The 17198-nt window shown below is 41.4% G+C and overlaps 1 pseudogene; it reads right to left on the bottom strand.

Annotated features, from left to right (window-relative positions):
• Positions 1 to 718: 718 nt before the first annotated feature.
• LOC114890355 lies at positions 719 to 16967 on the bottom strand (annotated as a pseudogene).
• Between the last annotated feature and the right edge of the window lie 231 nt (positions 16968 to 17198).

Below are 17198 nucleotides of genomic sequence, written 5' to 3'. Positions count from 1 at the left end.
GGAGTTTCCCTCCCCCATCTGAAGCACTCCATCAGTAAAATAGTCTGATAAATAGAAACTAGACAGTCTATGCACTCAAGAGATTCCACAACTTGGTAATGCAATAATGGAGAGGTTTACCTTCTTCAGCTTCCAAGTTGGAGGGTTTTGGTCATTTAATTTTTAAGTATCAAACTAGTGCTTTTCAGCCGCCGTATCTTCACTCTGAGATAAGCAGTCTTCTTCACAATGTATTTTTAATATCCTCACGCTCAATTTTAAGACAAAGCAACTTCAATACTAGGTGCACACCACACGCCCTTGCAGCAGACTGCTTTTCTTGACAAGTTACGAAGTAGTTCAAGGAGGTATGCTTAAGGCTGTATTTCTGAATGGTGCTGGTAAATACTACACAATTTTTTGTCGTGTTGCAACCTTTGTTTCCAATTTAGTGACTGCTGCTACAGAATCAGATAGCAACGACAACAACATTATTTGGTCTGTTTTTTTAAACTATGATTTAGTAGCAATGGAGGTTCCCAATTTTAACCCCTTGGCAGCAAGATCCAAGTTCCCTCATCTGCACATTAGCACCTAAGTGTCAAGGGGTTAATAACCAGCACAAAAGATACTGCACTTCTGATTGTAGCATTTGGCAGAACTGAAAGGAAAGGAAGTTGTGCTACATGTTGAAGGGATCGTGGGCAACAGAAAGAAGACACCAGGAGAAGATAAAACGTCACGTGAAGTCTTCAAAATCTTGAACATACCCTCCATCATAACCACCATGATCTGCCAGATGATCTTTCATGGTAGCCTTTAATCCCCCTCCGGGAACCACGCCTTTCTTCTTCCTTTTGGCTTTGCTTTGCTTTTCTTGCTTCGGTTTTTCACTGCAAAGTACAGTCAACGAACCGGTAATCTTTTTCAAGTCATCAATTTCCAGTGAAATACACACATCTCGAACTAAGGCTTCCAAAACACTGGTATAATATAGTGATTTTTCATATTGTGTAATTTTTTTAGTAACTTTCCAAACTCTGTGAAGGCATCCCTTGAAGATGGGTTCATAGCATCTCTTCCATAAACTGTATTATTAACACCAAAAGTTTCTTTCGCTAATTCGAGGTCTGACTCTTCCTGTAATTTCTTTAGCCGCGGTTTATCTGTCTGGTGTTAGCACTTTAGGTTCTTCAGGTTCTTCTAACCTCTTTTTAATTTCTTTTTGCCTTTTCTTCTGCTGCCGTCCTTTCTCTTTTATCTTCTCTGCTGTTTTTTTCCTTTCTGAAATTTTTACTTCTGGTTTTACTTCTGCTGCTGCTTTTTTTTCGTCATCATCATCATCCCAGTTATCCTTGACGTCCTCGTCGTCACCTTCCCAGCGGTCCCTGCCGGCGGTGCTGCCGCCCCCCACCTTCCGCACCGGGTCTTCCACGGAGAACCTGTCCGCGTCCCAGGAGTCGGAGTCCCCCGCCGCTGCCGCCGCCGTCTCAAGCCGGGTGTAAGCGCGTCTGGCCCTTGTCTTTAAGTCCCCCTCCTCCTGCCCACCCCAGAAGAGCTGAAGATGAAGAAAGAATAAAAGAAGACCTCAGTCACAGGCCACAGCTGAGCTGGGGGAGGAGAGGCTTTGGATGGGAGAGAAGCTGAAGTGGGGATTAAACCAGAAGGACTTGCTGCTGCGTGAATGTGAGTCTTGATTGTCAGGATGACAATTTCTATAGTTAAAGGGACCATAAAATCGCGGGGTCTGCAGGAACTCTTGTCAAGAGGTGGGGAAGGGAAATACAATAGAGCAGGTTTAAAGGCTGTGGTTAGAAAAAAAAATAAATTTTTGTTTCGTACCCCAGAGAGTTTGGCTGAGATTTCAGTTACAGGTACGTATGTGTATCCCCAACAAGACACGATCTCTTGGTAGGAAAGGATTTGTAGCCTGTGTCTCTGGCATCACCTTGTCCAGGATGGGGAGACCATGAAACGCCTAAGAAAACTGTGTTGATCAGGGGCTGGTGATTGGATCCGGCAAAACTCACAACCCAGATAACCTCCCTCTGTTTGGATACCCTGACCTCAGTGAAACAATATTTAACTTTTTTTTTCTTTTTTGCGGTACGCGGGCCTCTCACTGTTGTGGCCTCTCCCGTTGCGGAGCACAGGCTCCGGACGCGCAGGCTCAGCGGCCATGGCTCATGGGCCCAGCCGCTCCGCGGCATATGGGATCTTCCCGGACCGGGGCACGAACTCGCGTCCCCTGCATCGGCAGGCGGACCCTCAACCACTGCGCCACCAGGGAAGCCCAATATTTAACATTTTTAACTAGAAGAGCCTTTCCTATGGTGATGTGCATCCCAACTCTCCTAGTGCGGAATGAAATATGCAATTTTTTCAAACTTATTGACCCACGACATTCCTTTAATAAGTTCTCATAAAACAGCTGAGGAAGTTTAGAATAAATACTACGCATCACTGACCCAGCATCTGCCAGAGATGGCATCTCCAAGCCCCCAGACCCTACCTATGGGACCCTCCTTTCTCCTGTCATTCAGTTATTCCAGAAACACTAGCGTGTGCAGTCTGTGGCAATGTACTAGGTACTGGATATATAGCAGAGGATAAGGCAGACGCTACTGTTTTCCTCTGGAGCTTATGCTCTCATGCGGGAGAGCGATCATGGGCATGAACAATGGGTGGGAATGGATACATAAGCAGTGAGGAAGCGGGAAGCTATAGAAGCCCTTGACAGGATGACCTGATCCAGTCAGGGGTGTGGGGGAAGGTGTCCCTGAAGAAAGGACGTTCAAACTGAGAACCGGAGGATGAATATAAGTGAAGAGAGAGAACTGGAGGGAAGAATTCCAGACTGGAGCAGCAGCATGCACAGAAGCAAGAAAAAGCTTGGCTACTTTCTCAACCATCCTTAAATCCAGAGGCACCAGACACTCTGGAGGAAAAAAATACAAAAAAGGAAAACTGCACTTTAGATGTTTCTTGAAAGTTAAAATATACATCAGCAATCTATTTTGCAGGAATCACTAAGAGTTTTCCATATTCCCCTTCCACACAGAGTCTATTGACTTTACTTCCCAGCTCCTTTGCTGCCAGTCTGGGCATCTAATGTCTCCTTGGGTGAGGAGGCACTGATGGATGTGCCACAGTTTTCCTTTATTGCGTGGTTCAATTTATCATAATGCATTTTATAAATTAGTATTCTTAAATTCTCATCATATATCTGTATCTTTTGATTTATATAATACAGATTTGATTTATGGATCACTGCAGTAATTTATAGCTCAGATAACTAATTTGTTGACCCAGCACCAAAATGTATAAGTCACCTAGCACTTTTCTCCATGACACAGATGGGTCCTAAATGACTTGCGTGATTTATATTGGCAGGGGACTAATTCAGGGCATGGAAATCCCCAGCTTTCGATCACTCTGAGGATCATTCTTCTCCTCAAAGTCCTCAAAAGAGGATGGTCAAATGCCCTTGAACCCACACACCCCATACCCAGGAATTTACTCTAAGGAAAATAAGTAGCCTAGAAGGAAGGAATGGCTATGAGCATGCCTCTTATAGTGAAATTTAAATGGAATTTAAATTTAAATGGAAAGTGTTGGAAATAATATGTCCAGTAATAGGAATTATTTTGGCAAAGTATGAGTCCTCAACTAAATGTATATAATGTTAGGCTGTTAATAAAAATGATTCCCAGATTCAGTGGCCCTCAACGAGGGGTGATTTTACCTCCCAGGGAACTTTTGGCAAAGTGGAGACATTTTTGATTGTCACAACTAGGGGGTTGGGGTCTACTGGAATCTAGTAATTGTGGAGTTCAGCGGTGCTGCTAAGTCACCCACAATGCACAGGACAGCTCCCCACAAACAAATCTGGTGCAAAATTTCAATAGTGCCAAGGCTGAGAAAACTTGCCATAATACATGCAACATAAACAGGGTGTTTTACTGATATAAGAGAATGACCAGAACACAAAATTGTACCCGTGTTATAATTTCAGCTATAAAAACTGTAAATGCCTATGCACCAGGACCACAGAGGGACAAGATAAAAGGAAGGCAGATGTATTGTTACAAAAGGGAAACTATGGGCAATTATTTAAATTTTATTTTTGTGAATTAGTTTTTAAAGAAATAAAAATGGGAAAAGCACTTTATTACAAATTAATAATATTAGAGAGGAAGGAGTTACATGAGACGTGAGAGGAAGAGAAATAAAAAATGAAGAACTCAAACACAAAACAGCTGTTTTGGCAAATATTCTGATTGAAATTCAGAATCCTTATTAGGGATGTTTAAACCAAAACACAGCCCCTCACTATGAAATGACCCACTTTATTTCTGGTAATGCTCCTTCTGGGATAGTAATATAGCCACACCAGCTTTCTTGTGCTTAGTATTGGCACGGCATATATTTTCCTTCCTTTTACTTTAACCTCCTTGTGTCTTTGTATTTCAAGTGTATATCTTTTAAACAGCATAGATTTAGGCCTTGCTTTCTTATCTGGTCTGAGAATCTCTTGCCTTTTAAGCAGCATATTTAGTCCATTTACATTTAATGTAATTCTTATTTTTTTACTTATCTACTCTGTTCTCTCTTCCTCTTTTCCTTCTTTCATTTGGGGTTAATCAAGCATTTTTCAGTTCTACATTCCATTCATTGGCTATTTAGTTATAACTCTTTTTGTTTATGTTTTGTGGTTTCTCTCATAATTAAAATATATATCCTTATCACATTCTGTCTTTACAATGAAGAAACTTACAAAGTGTAATTCTCTTTACACCCCCTCCTGACTTTGTACTCTTGTTGTTGTATATTTCACTTCTACATATATTTTAAATGCCACAATACATTTGTCATCATTTTTGCTTTAAACAGTCAGTTGGCTTTAAGTAACATAGAAAATAGAGGAAAAACAGTATGTGCTGTTTATGATTTCCAGGGTTCTTCTTTCCTCCTTAAAGATTCACATTTTCACCTGGTATCATTTCCCTTCCACATGAAACTTTCTTAGCATTTATTGTAGTGCAGGTCTGCTGGCAACAAATTTCCACAGGTTTTATCTGAAAATGGTTTGTTTCACCTTCTTTTTTTTTTTTAGCCAATTTTTCATTATAAAAGCTTTCAAACATACAGGAAAGTCGAAAAAATGTATACCATGTATTCACTACCTAGATTCTACAATTGACTTTTGATTATAATTGTTTTATTATATATCTACCATCTATCCAACTCTCTATCCATCATTTACCTTATTTTTTATGCAAGTAAGTTGCAGAAATCAGTAAACTTCATCCTAAATATTTTAGCATGTGTACCATAATTAAAGTGAATATTAATTTACTTTTTTCTTTTTAGGTAAACTTACATACAATGAAACTCACAAATCTTAAGTGTACCATTTGATGAATCTGACATGCATACACACATTCAACCCAAATCTCTTTAAAGATACATAATATAACTATCACCCAAGAAAATCCCCTCATGCCCCTTCCAGTTAAATCCCTGCCCTCTTCCCACTAAGGTAACGGTTGCTGATTTTTTCCACCATAGATTCAGTTCAGTACTTTAGTACTTCATACAAGTGACTTTGATAGTTAGCTAGCTAGATGGATATAGATAGATAGATATAGATATAGAAAATAAAGATTCACAGTATGCATTCTTTTTTGATGCTTATTCTGGATGAATTTAAGGATTCATCCATATTGTTCCATGTATCAATGATTTATTTATTTTATTTTTGAATAGTGATTAAGCATTTTTATGTGATTTCTATTTGTGTTCTCTGATTTTGTTCCTCTCCTGCTCCTTCCCTGCTTTCTTTTGGATTAATTTAATAATTTTTAGAATTCTTCTTTGGCTTTTCAACTATGTCTCTTTCAATCATATTTTTTAGAGGTTGTTGTAGGGATTATGATATACGTCCTTAATTTTTCAATCTACTTAAAGTTAGAATTGTACTATTCCACCTAAAAATGTAGAAACCTTGCAACAATACAGGGTAGGCCCTGCCTCTCATTCCCTCTCCTATCTGATAAAGCCACTGATACAGGAAACCCACAATCTGATCTTGCCCTGTGCTATCATCATGACATGATTTTTCCTTCTTACTTGGAAATTGATGGAATTAATAGGTTGGCTACTTTTTATTACTCTTAAGCAAAACTCATCAAAGATCTGTGTGCTCATTCCCAGGAGACTAACAAGGCAAAGGCAACACAAGAAAGGAGCATTTAATGTTAGTGAAGTTCATGCAAGCCATCCTGCTTTGACAGGTGTCAAAGGAAGTGACCCAGGAAAGCGGTAAGGAGAGTGCCAACCCCTCCCAGCTTTGAGAGGTTGCCCAGGAGGGCTGGCAGAGTCTCAGAGTGAATAGCAGGCACCCACTCCCCTCCCCACCCTGAGGGCCAATTACAATGATAGCAAACCCTTACCAGCACTTACGGCATGCCAGGCACTGTCATAAGTACTTTAGCTCATTGATCCCACCCACAACCCTATGAGGTTGGTATAAATGTTAAGTATCTCTATTTTACAGATTAAAAAAAATGTTTGTTCTCTACATCTGTGTCTCTATTTCTGCCCTGCAAACTGGTTCATCTGTACCATTTTTCTAGGTTCCACATATATGCATTAATATACAATATTGGGAGATTGGGATTGACATATATACACTAATATGTATAAAATGGATAACTAATAAAAACCTGCTGTATAAAAAAATAAATAAAATAAAATTCAAAAATTAAAAAAAAAAAAAAAAAGGAGACACAGAGATTAAGCGACTTGCCTGATGCCGCCCACTAGGAAGTGGCAGAGCTGAGATTTGAGCCCAGAGTCTCTGTTCTGAGGCCCTGGACCAACCAAGTAAGTGACCACCTGACAGCATGAATGAGAGCCAGTTATGACTTGACTCACTTGTACGTGTCTGTCCCTCTGCCTCCTAAATGGTCAGAATGTGTGATGTGGCCAGGAGAGGGGAGACCTCCTCTGAGAGTATGAAGACCCCTACTGAGAGGTACATGACTGGCAAACACCAGGGTGGAGCTTTTGCTCTTTAACAAGTGAGAGCAGGAAGTTAAAGGCATGAAAGGAATAGAGGGATTCCAGCTATGATCCAGAAGATTTGGAGTTGAGTTGGGGAGGGAAGGAAGGTCTTACCAGGCCTACTGTAATCACCCCAGTGGGCAGGCTGACAGCTGTGTTCACCATGGCTGCCTCTATGGATTCTTTGGTGTTCTATTTAACTGAATTCCACCACTCACATTTACTGAGCATCCACTATGTATCGGAAACTGTATTATGTGTTATGAATAACACCCAGGACATAGTCTCTATGGAGCTCAGAACCCAGAGGAAAGCAGACAAACAAAACAGTGACACTTGTTTGCAGTAGCAAAATTGGAAATAAACGAAATGTCCATGAATGGGGATTAGTAAGTATGGTACATCCATAGAGCACTACACAGCTGTAGAAAAGGATAAGGATGCTTTCCATATACTGGTATGGAAAAGGCTTCATGATATATTAAATGAAAAGAACAAGGTATAAAATACAGTATGTTGGGCTTCCCTGGTGGCGCAGTGGTTGAGAGTCCCCCTGCCGATGCAGGGGACATGGGTTCGTGCCCCAATCCGGGAAGATCCCACATGCCGCGGAGCGGCTGGGCCCGTGAGCCATGGCCGCTGAGCCTGCGCGTCCAGAGCCTGTGCTCCGCAACGGGAGAGGCCACAACAGTGAGAGGCCCGCGTACCGCAAAAAAAAAAAAAAAAAAATACAGTATGTTACCTTCCACATAAAAATGGAGGGAAATAAGAGTATATATTAATGTTTGCATATATCAGCACAAAGACACTCTGGAAGGACACTCAGAAATCTAATAACAGCGGTTCCTGTGGTTGAGGTTGGAGGGTAGCGGTGCTGGGCAGGGGCTGAAAGTGGAAAAAGAGAGTTTCACTTTTTTTTATTTTATTTTATTTTACTTTATTTTGGAATTGAATGTTAGAACTGTTGAAAAAATTAAATTAAAAATAGATGTCATTACAGCCCATGAAAACGGTCTTAGTACTGCCTCCCCATATGAAGAACACTTTTTCTTTCTTCCTTTTCCATCAGCCCCAGTGCTGGGTCCCTGGAAGATAACCGGTGGTGGGGAGACAAATAAGTAACAGGGAGCCTGCTCTTCCTCCTGCCGGGAGGGGTCAGAGAACCATCAATCTGACACCCTCTAGTGACTGTCACCCCGAAATGGCATGCCAGCTCTCTCAAAACCACTGCCGCATCTCTCTTCATTAACCTACTGTCCCTGTCAACAGCGTAAGGGGATGATTTCAAAGCAAACCCTCAGAGCCTTCCTGGACTCTCAAAGGCAACAGAGGACCCTGAAGGTCATGCTCAGCTAAATGTTTCACTTCTTGCCTCTTTCCTCTTTAATTACAGCATAATTTGCATTTATATGATTTCATCCAGCCGTTCTGTGGGCAGTGTTGAGGATGATCGACACTCCATAACTTCCCATCATAGTTGGAGAGTCAGGAGGGTGGCCGCCATTTCCGATAAAATCCTTTCCAGTTAAACAGTTCATTGGACATGTCACGGTTTGGGGTTCTCGTTATCATCAGATGTGCACGTCTCATGGATATTTCTTTACACCCATCATTGTAATAAGGTCTTACTACAGAAGATGCTTGGAGAATTATGCTCCTCCACTGAGTGACTGTAATGACGCTGACTTGAAAATGGGCCTCCTTAGACTTGCATAAGAAGCAAACAATTCCCTTAACTGGATCATAATTCTGGGCTTTACTTTCCCAGGGCTTGGGTCCAAATGGGATCAGATGCTCCATGTGATGAAACACACCAATGACAGTGACAAAATAATGTCAGACCACTAACAGGGTCCATCTACTCAGGGCAAATGTGTCTGGAGATTTCTCCAATCAACACTCAAGCTGGAGGTCTCTGCTCTGGATAATGGCTCACCTGGCTGATGTGGTTCACACCTAGCCAGCATGGCTCACCTGGTCAGCTCATCTGGGTGAAAACACAAGCTCAACAAGTTTCTTTTAACATCCAAAATACCAGGAAGGAAATTCACCAACATACCAATGATAGTTATCTCCGGGTGGTTTAATTCCTGGTGCATTTTTTTTTTTTTTTTTGCTGTACGCGGGCCTCTCACTGTTGTGGCCTCTCCCGTTGCGGAGCACAGGCTCTGGATGCGCAGGCTCAGCGGCCATGGCTCACGGGCCCAGCCGCTCCGCGGCATGTGGGATCTTCCCGGACCGGGGCACGAACCCGTGTCCCCTGCATCGGCAGGCAGACTCTCAACCACTGCGCCACCAGAGAAGCCCTCCTGGTGCATTTTTATTTTCTTCTTAATTCTCTTTTGTGCTTTCCAAGTTGTGCTTTTTTTAACCATTCAGCACATTTTTTTAATAGTAAAATATTTTAAAGCAATACTTATAACTGTAAAATGGGAAAATGTACAAGTTGAAAATGTCATTTATTTACAACTGATTCTATAGCCACAACCATGACAAAGAGAAAGGGAAATAAACACTGAGAGTCCCCTTCAGTATTGTCTGACTGGATCCTACACCTTTAGGGCCACCTAACAAGTCCATCTACACCAGTCCCCCGCTCCTCCCAACCAACAAAGGTAAACTTCGCCTGCACCAGTGCCAGCCAGCAGCCACCCAGGACCAGCCCACTTTGTTCCAGAACCACTTCCATTCCTTCCACATCCAGCTTGACTCCTGATTGTCGATTCAGGCCCCCTTTCCCATCCCTCCCCCACCCCGTGCCACGGTCTTTGTGTTGATTTTGGCTTTGACTCACGGCACTGGTCTTCAGTTCTTTCTACCCCAGACTACAACAAGAAGCCCCCTCCCAGTACTGTCCCCCTGGTGGGCACTCTGGCTTTTGTTTGGGGGCCTGGGGGTGGGGGCATTTTAATCTATAGTAAGATTGTGCCAAATGGCTTGAACCATGCTGTCTGGGGACCCTAATTAGTAAGCTTCTTAGTCAGAAAAAAGGCATGAAGGCAGCTTTTCTTAACTTCCTCCTTCAAACACTCATTATGGCGCTTCTTTAAACTTGAGCCCTCAGTGAGACCCATAAGAAGGTGTTGCCTCAGGAGGGACCCCAGGGAAAGAATGAAAAGTTTGTGAGGCTTAGATATGTCTAATGCTTTAGGGTCCACAAACTCTGGGGCTGCCCCTCTCCCTGGAGTAAATGGCACTTCAATTATTTTTAATTAGGATAAAATTAAAGTTTTCAAAACCCTAGGTGACAGAGACTGGCCAAAGGTCTCACATGCCTTTTAAATCTGTCAAACACAAAATCCAAGAAATATTTTGCTACATCCTGCATTCTACCCAACCATTTCCCCAACTAGCAGAATACCCCCCTTATCTAAAAGTCCTTGATGCCAGCTCTGACAATTCTCCCTCACTGACTGAAGCCAGTTACAAAGGGGTTGCCTGCAACTTACAGCTGAATCCCCACAGGCCCAAGCAAACTGTCCCAGGAAAAGGCAGACTTGAATGTTATGACCCTTTGTATTAATTTTGCTGGGCAAAAATTTGTGGGTTCAAGGCAAATTCCAACAGCAACTTCCTTTTGCTTTATTTGGGAATCAAAGGAACACATTTATCTTTAGTATTTTTATTTACTTCTACTGAGCAGTCAAAGCTAGATACAAATTCCTTTTGATTAAAACTACATATATATCAAAAGATTTAATAAATAGTATTGCTAAACAAAGGAGGTTTAAACAGGAGAATGAGAATAATGTTCTCTCTCCCCAGTATGGATATGCAGCAAACCTTCCAAGCTGGGGTGCAAAAGGTTTTGGTCTCCCTTACTTAAGGACAAGAGTCTAAAATTACTACTGCTATTTGTTCTTATAAGAAGAAAAGAATCAGGACTTCCCCAGTGGTCCAGTGGTTAAGACTCCTTGCTCCCAATGCAGGGGGCCTGGGTTCGAAACCTGGTCAGGGAACAAGATCCCACGTGCCGAAACTAAGACCGGGTGCAGCCAAATCAATAAATATTTTTAAAAAGAAGAAGATGATGAAAAAAGTCATATATGGCCATACCAGGAGTTTCAGGACCCATTCAGGGACTCAGCTAAAGAGCCCGTGTAATACTAACGACATCCTTTGGTTACTGCAGGTACCAATTGTCATTTACACCTCAGCAGACATCATGGTTTAAGCAAAAATCTCCTATTTCCAAAGAATCTGGTAGCAAATGACATGCGTAGCATGTTCCTAAAACAAACAGAAATCTGCTTACAAGTGATCAAGGAAGTCACTTCTATAAAACTATCACTGTTTGCAGATGACATGATACTATATATGGAAAATCCTATTGACTCCCCCCAAAAACTGTTAGAACTAATATCGATAAATGAAATCAGTAAAGTTGCAGGATACAAAATTAATATACAGAAATCGGTAACATTTCTATACACTAATAACAATCTATCAGAAAGAGAAATTAAGAAAACAATCCCATTTACAATTTCATCAAAAAGAATAAAATATCTAGAACTAAATTTGACTAAGGAGGTAAAAGACCTGTACTGTGAAAACAATAAGACAATGATAAAAGAAATTGAAAACAATACAAATAAATGAAAAGATATACCATGCTCATGGATTAGAAGAATTAATATTCCTAAAATATCCATACTACCCAAAGCAAGTTACAGATTCAGTGACACCCCTATCAAAATACCAAAGGCATATTTCACAGAAGTAGAACAAATAATCCTAAAATTTGTATGGAACCACAAAAGACCCCGAATAGCCAAAGCAACCTTGAGAAAGAAGAACAAAGCTGGAAGTATCACACTCCCTGATTTCCAACTATACCGCAAAGCTCTTGGTACTGGCACAAAAACAGACACGTAGATCAATGGACTAGAAAGCCCAGAAATAAAACCACGCTTATATGATCAATGAATCTTCAACAAAGGAGGCAAGAATACACAATGGAGAAAAGACAGTCTCCTTAATAAATGGTGTTGGGAAAACTGGACAGCTACATGCGAAAGAATCAAACTGGACCATTTTCTTACACCATATACAAAAATAAACTCAAAATGGATTAAAGACTTAAATGTAAGACTTGAAACCATAAAACTCCTAGAAGGAAACAGAAACAGCACACTCTTTGACATCAGTCTTAGCAATATTTTGGGGGATATGTCTCCTCAGGCGAGGGCAACAAAAGCAAAAATAAATAAATGGAACTATATCAAAGTAAAAAGCCTTTTGCATAGCAAAGGAAAGCATGAACAAAACAAAAAGCAACCTACTGAACGGGGGAAAATATTTGCAAATGATAAATTTGATAAGCGTTAATATGCAAATTATATAAAGAAATCACACAACTCAATATTTTAAAAAATCCAATTAAAAAGTGATCAGGGGGACCTCCCTGGTGGCGCAGTGATTAAGAATCCGCCTGTCAATTCAGGGGACACAGGTTCGAGCCCTGGCCTGGGAAGATCCCACATGCCATGGAGCAACTAAGCCTGTGCACCACAACTACAGAGCCTGCGCTCTAGAGCCCACGTGCCACAACTACTGAAGCCCGCGTGCCTAGAGCCCGTGCTCCGCAACAAGAGAAGCCACCACAATGAGAAGCCCGTGCACTGCAACAAAGACGCAATGCAGCCAAACATTAATTAATTAATTAATTAACTTTTTTAAAGAAAAAGAAGAGGTACAAGCCTCCAGTTATAAAATAAATGTCATGAGGATGTAATATACAGCATAAGGAATATAGTCAATAATACTGTAATAATTTTGCATGGGGACAGATGGTTACTGGACTTGTCATAGTCATCATTTCATAGTATATTTGATTGCCAGATCACTATATTGTACACCTGAAAGTAACATATATCAACTATACTTCAATAAAAATAAATAAAATAAAATAAAATACCTACTTGAGTAGAAAAGAAAAGGGAAGTCACTTCTAGCCTTTTTGTGGCAATCAGGCCCCTCTGTTTCTCTGCGGCACCCTCTCCTCGAGGTCCCAATCAGGAGCTTGTTCTGTTCACTAGCTCCGAAGCAGGAATAATGCCACTTGACTCTCAGGCAGCATACTCCAATGTCCTAGCAATAGCTCTAAAAACACAGTTGCCTGGAAATTCCAGAGCCAGCCAAAATGAATTAAGCCCACCCCAACCTTCTCTCCCACTGGTTACAACTAAAACTTCAAAGTACAAAAAAACAACTACTTGCAGACTCCGAGAAGTTAACAAATTAGGTAGATTAAGGAAGGGAACCAACACGTAAACAGTGATCCATATCAAGGGATAAGATTCCCAGTTTTCCCCTCTTTTATCTTCTGACTTTGACCAAAGGGTGGTGCCACTGCAGAACTATACAGCAGACAGGGGCCCTAAAACACCAGAGGAAAACAGAGCAGAGGACCTGGGAAAAGGGCTCTGGAGAGCTAAGAGTGTGGAGGAAATCTTAGAGAGGAGAGGGCTGCAGAGGGAGATCCCTTTATTCTGTCACAAGCACCAGGATCACCTCTAAGCTGTACATGCACAGCATCAACCCAAAGCATCATAGCCAAGACTCTGAAATCTGAACTACAGTATCATCCACTGCCCATGCCCTAGATAGGGACATGCATGGAATAGACCCAAAGCAGCATAACAAAGTCTTTGAAACCCAGATAAACATTGGAACCACTGCCACAGATGGCAAGAAAGAACTTGCAGTTTGAACCCAATCAGATTGATTGCCTGCTAAAACAATAAAATCAACATTCTGCAGAGAATTTAACAGGACCCAAAGATTCACCACACAGTGTTCCAAGGTACTCAGCACACAAAGAATCAGGGCAATGTTACCAATTCTCAAAAGAAAATACAATCAACAGATGTCAGTTCTCAGATGATCCAGATGTTGGAATCGTCAGACAAATACTTTAAAAGGACTATTATAGGGCTTCCCTGGTGGCGCAGTGGTTGAGAGTCCGCCTGCCGATGCAAGGGACATGGGTTCGTGCCCCGGTCCGGGAAGATCCCACATGCCGCGGAGCGGCTGGGCCCGTGGGCCATGGCCGCTGAGCCTGCGCGTCCGGAGCCTGTGCTCCGCAACGGGAGAGGCCACAACAGTGAGAGGCCCGCGTAGCGCAAAAAAACCCCCAAAAAACAAACAAACAAAAGAACTATTATAAACATGTTCCATGAGGTGAAGGTAATACTCTCAAAATGGATGGAAAGGTAGACAATACGAGCAGAAAAATAAAAACTATTTTTAAAATGAAAACTTGAGAACTAAAAAGGAGACTATGAATCTATGAAATTTAAAAGTCACTGAATGAGCTCAAAAACCGAATGCAGAGGACGGAGGAAAGAGTCAGCAAACTTAAAAACAGATCAGTAGAAATTATTTGATCTAAACAACAAAGAAAATAAAACATTTTGAAAATGAATAGAGCATCAAGAACCTATGGGGAAATATCAGGTCTAACATTTGTGACATTGGAGCGCCAGAATTAGAAAGAGATTGGAACAGAAAACAAATATTCAAAGAAACAGTGACCAAAAACGTACTAAATGTTGTGAAAGATATTTATGTTCCATGTGAATGTTCACCAAAGGACATCCACTGCAGAGGAGACTCTTCATAACACGGACAAGACGGAATGTTCTGTGGATATCAATCACCCCCAATGTTTGCTCTATAGATGATGTATGAAGTGGGCATGTTGGCAGGATGGCAGCTATACACAAGCTCAACAACATGAACTTCCCCTCACTAAGGCTGACTTGGTTACTGCTGTTACCAAAGGTCTAACTTACCAACCGAAGAGCCCAGCCCCAAGCTCCTAGTGTGGCACAATTCCCTTAAGGGAATTAGACAGCCACCTAGTGGCAAGTTGATTATATTGCACCCATTTCATCATGGGGTGGGTGGCAACATGTTCTCACTAGACTAGGTATATATTTTGGATATGAATTTGTCTTCTCTAACTGTAATGCTTCTTCCAGTTTAGCAGTTTCTTAAAAAATGAAACACTCTTACCATATGATTCAGCAATTCCACTCCTTGGTATTTACCCAGAGAATCTGAAAACTTATGTCCACACAAAAACCTGCACATGGATCTTTATGACAGCTTTATTCATAATTGTCAAAACCTGGAAGCAACCAAGATGTCCTTCAGTTGGTGAATGGATAAATAAACTGTGGTACATAAGGACAATGGAATATTGTCTAAAAGAAATGAGCTCTCAAGTCATGAAAAGACATGGAGGAAGCTTAAATGCATATTATTAGTGAAGAAAAAAAAAGCCAATCTGGAAAGGCTACGTACTGTATGATTCCAATTACATGACATTCTGGAAAAGGCAAATCTATGGAGACAATAGAAAGATCCATGGTTGCCAAGGGTTGGGGGGGGGGAAGGAAAGGAGAATAGGCAGAGGACAAAGGGTTTTTAGGAGAGTGACACTACCCTGTGTGATCCGATAATGGTGGACAGATGCCATTATACATTTGTCCAAACCCACGGAATATACAACACCAAGAGGGAACCCCCTATAAACTATGGACCTTGGTTGATTATGATGTGTCAACACAAGTTCATCAATTGTAACAAATGTATCACTTTGTGGGGGACGTTGATAATGGGGGAACTATCCTTGTGTGAGGGCAGGGGGCATGTGGGAAATCTGCCTTTCCACTCGATTTTGCTGTGAACCTAAAACTGCGCTAAAAAATAAATCTTTTTTTTTTAAAGCACTCCCAAAAAGTTACACACTGTGATACAAACAATTCCATTAATATAACATTCTGAAAAGGACAATGTTATAGATATGGAAAAGAGATTAGTGGTTGCTAGGGGTTAAAATTGGGGGAGGGGGGACTGAAGAAAGGGGATGTGGCTAGCAAGGGCAACCTGAGGGATTTCCAACCTGTGAGGACTGGCTATCAATGTCAGTATCCTGTTGGTGATGGTATACTATATTTTTGCAAGATGTTACCATTGGAGGAAACTGGGTAAAGGGTACACAGCACCTCTCTGTACTATTTCTTACAACTGCATGTGAATCTACAATTATCCCAAAATTAAGTGTGATTTTTTTAAAAAAAAGGAATGGACTGCTAATACACTCAACAACATGAATGAATCTCAAAACACTGTGCTGAGTGAAAGAATTCAAACACAAAAGAACATATACTACATGATTCCATTTTTGTAAAATACAAACTATTCTATAAGTGACAAAAATAGATCAGTGGTTACATGGAGCCAGGGGCAAAAGGGGATGGAATGCAGGTGATGAAAATGCTTTTTGTCTTAATTGTGATAATGGTTTTATGAATGTAAATAACGGATAAAACTCATTGAATCACACACTTTAAAGATGTGGTTTATCTAAAATAAATTATTCCTCAATAAAGTTGAGAAGAAACAGAAATAAGTTAATGGTGCAGAAACCAAGGTCTACAGGTCACGACATTATAGCTTTGAAAACCTCAAAGTGGCCAGAGAGGACTCACCAAGGTTTGGAGGAAGTCTTAAGAGCTAACCTAGCAATTAGTCAACAAACATCTCTTTAGTCTCTTAACATATGAAAAACACACGTGGAGTTCTGCACAGAAAAGAACATAGCACAGTCCTGGAACCCACGGAGATGACCATCTAGCTGGAGAGACATGGCACACATGAGGAATGGAGATGGCCGTGCAGGGTACAACTGTGACCCTAAACAAGTCCAGGAAGAGGGGCAGCTGCCGCAGGGAAAGGCCCAGAGAAGATGGGAGAAGGGAGCCAGAGATAGGAAAGGGCACAGTAAACATTGCTTCTTTCATTAACCAGTGGCATCACCACAGGTGCCCTCACTTGCCTCCACTTGAAGTATCAGTCATGTTTGCCCTCTCCTTCACCCCCTTACCCAGGGGTCCTTGTACATCACCCATCCTGACGTCTCTGGCATCTCTCTCTTACTCTCTCTTTTCATTGCCACTTTCCCTGGTCTTGACCTTATCAACTTCTGCCTGAACCATTGCAGAGCCTCCTGCCTCATCTCCCCAGCACTAGGTTTCCACTCTCCCGTGCACAGTGACTGCACAGGTCAGGTTTCCCAGAGGCAAAGCTTAAGATGGGGATTCTTGTTCAAGTGATATATCGGGGGGATGCTCTCAGAGAAC

Source organism: Monodon monoceros, unplaced genomic scaffold (genome assembly GCF_005190385.1).
Source record: "Monodon monoceros isolate NGI ecotype Baffin Bay Population unplaced genomic scaffold, NGI_Narwhal_1 Super_Scaffold_11, whole genome shotgun sequence".
NCBI lineage: Eukaryota > Metazoa > Chordata > Mammalia > Artiodactyla > Monodontidae > Monodon > Monodon monoceros.
The sequence above is the reverse complement of the archived record's forward strand: the minus strand, read 5'-3'. Positions and strand labels throughout refer to the sequence as shown.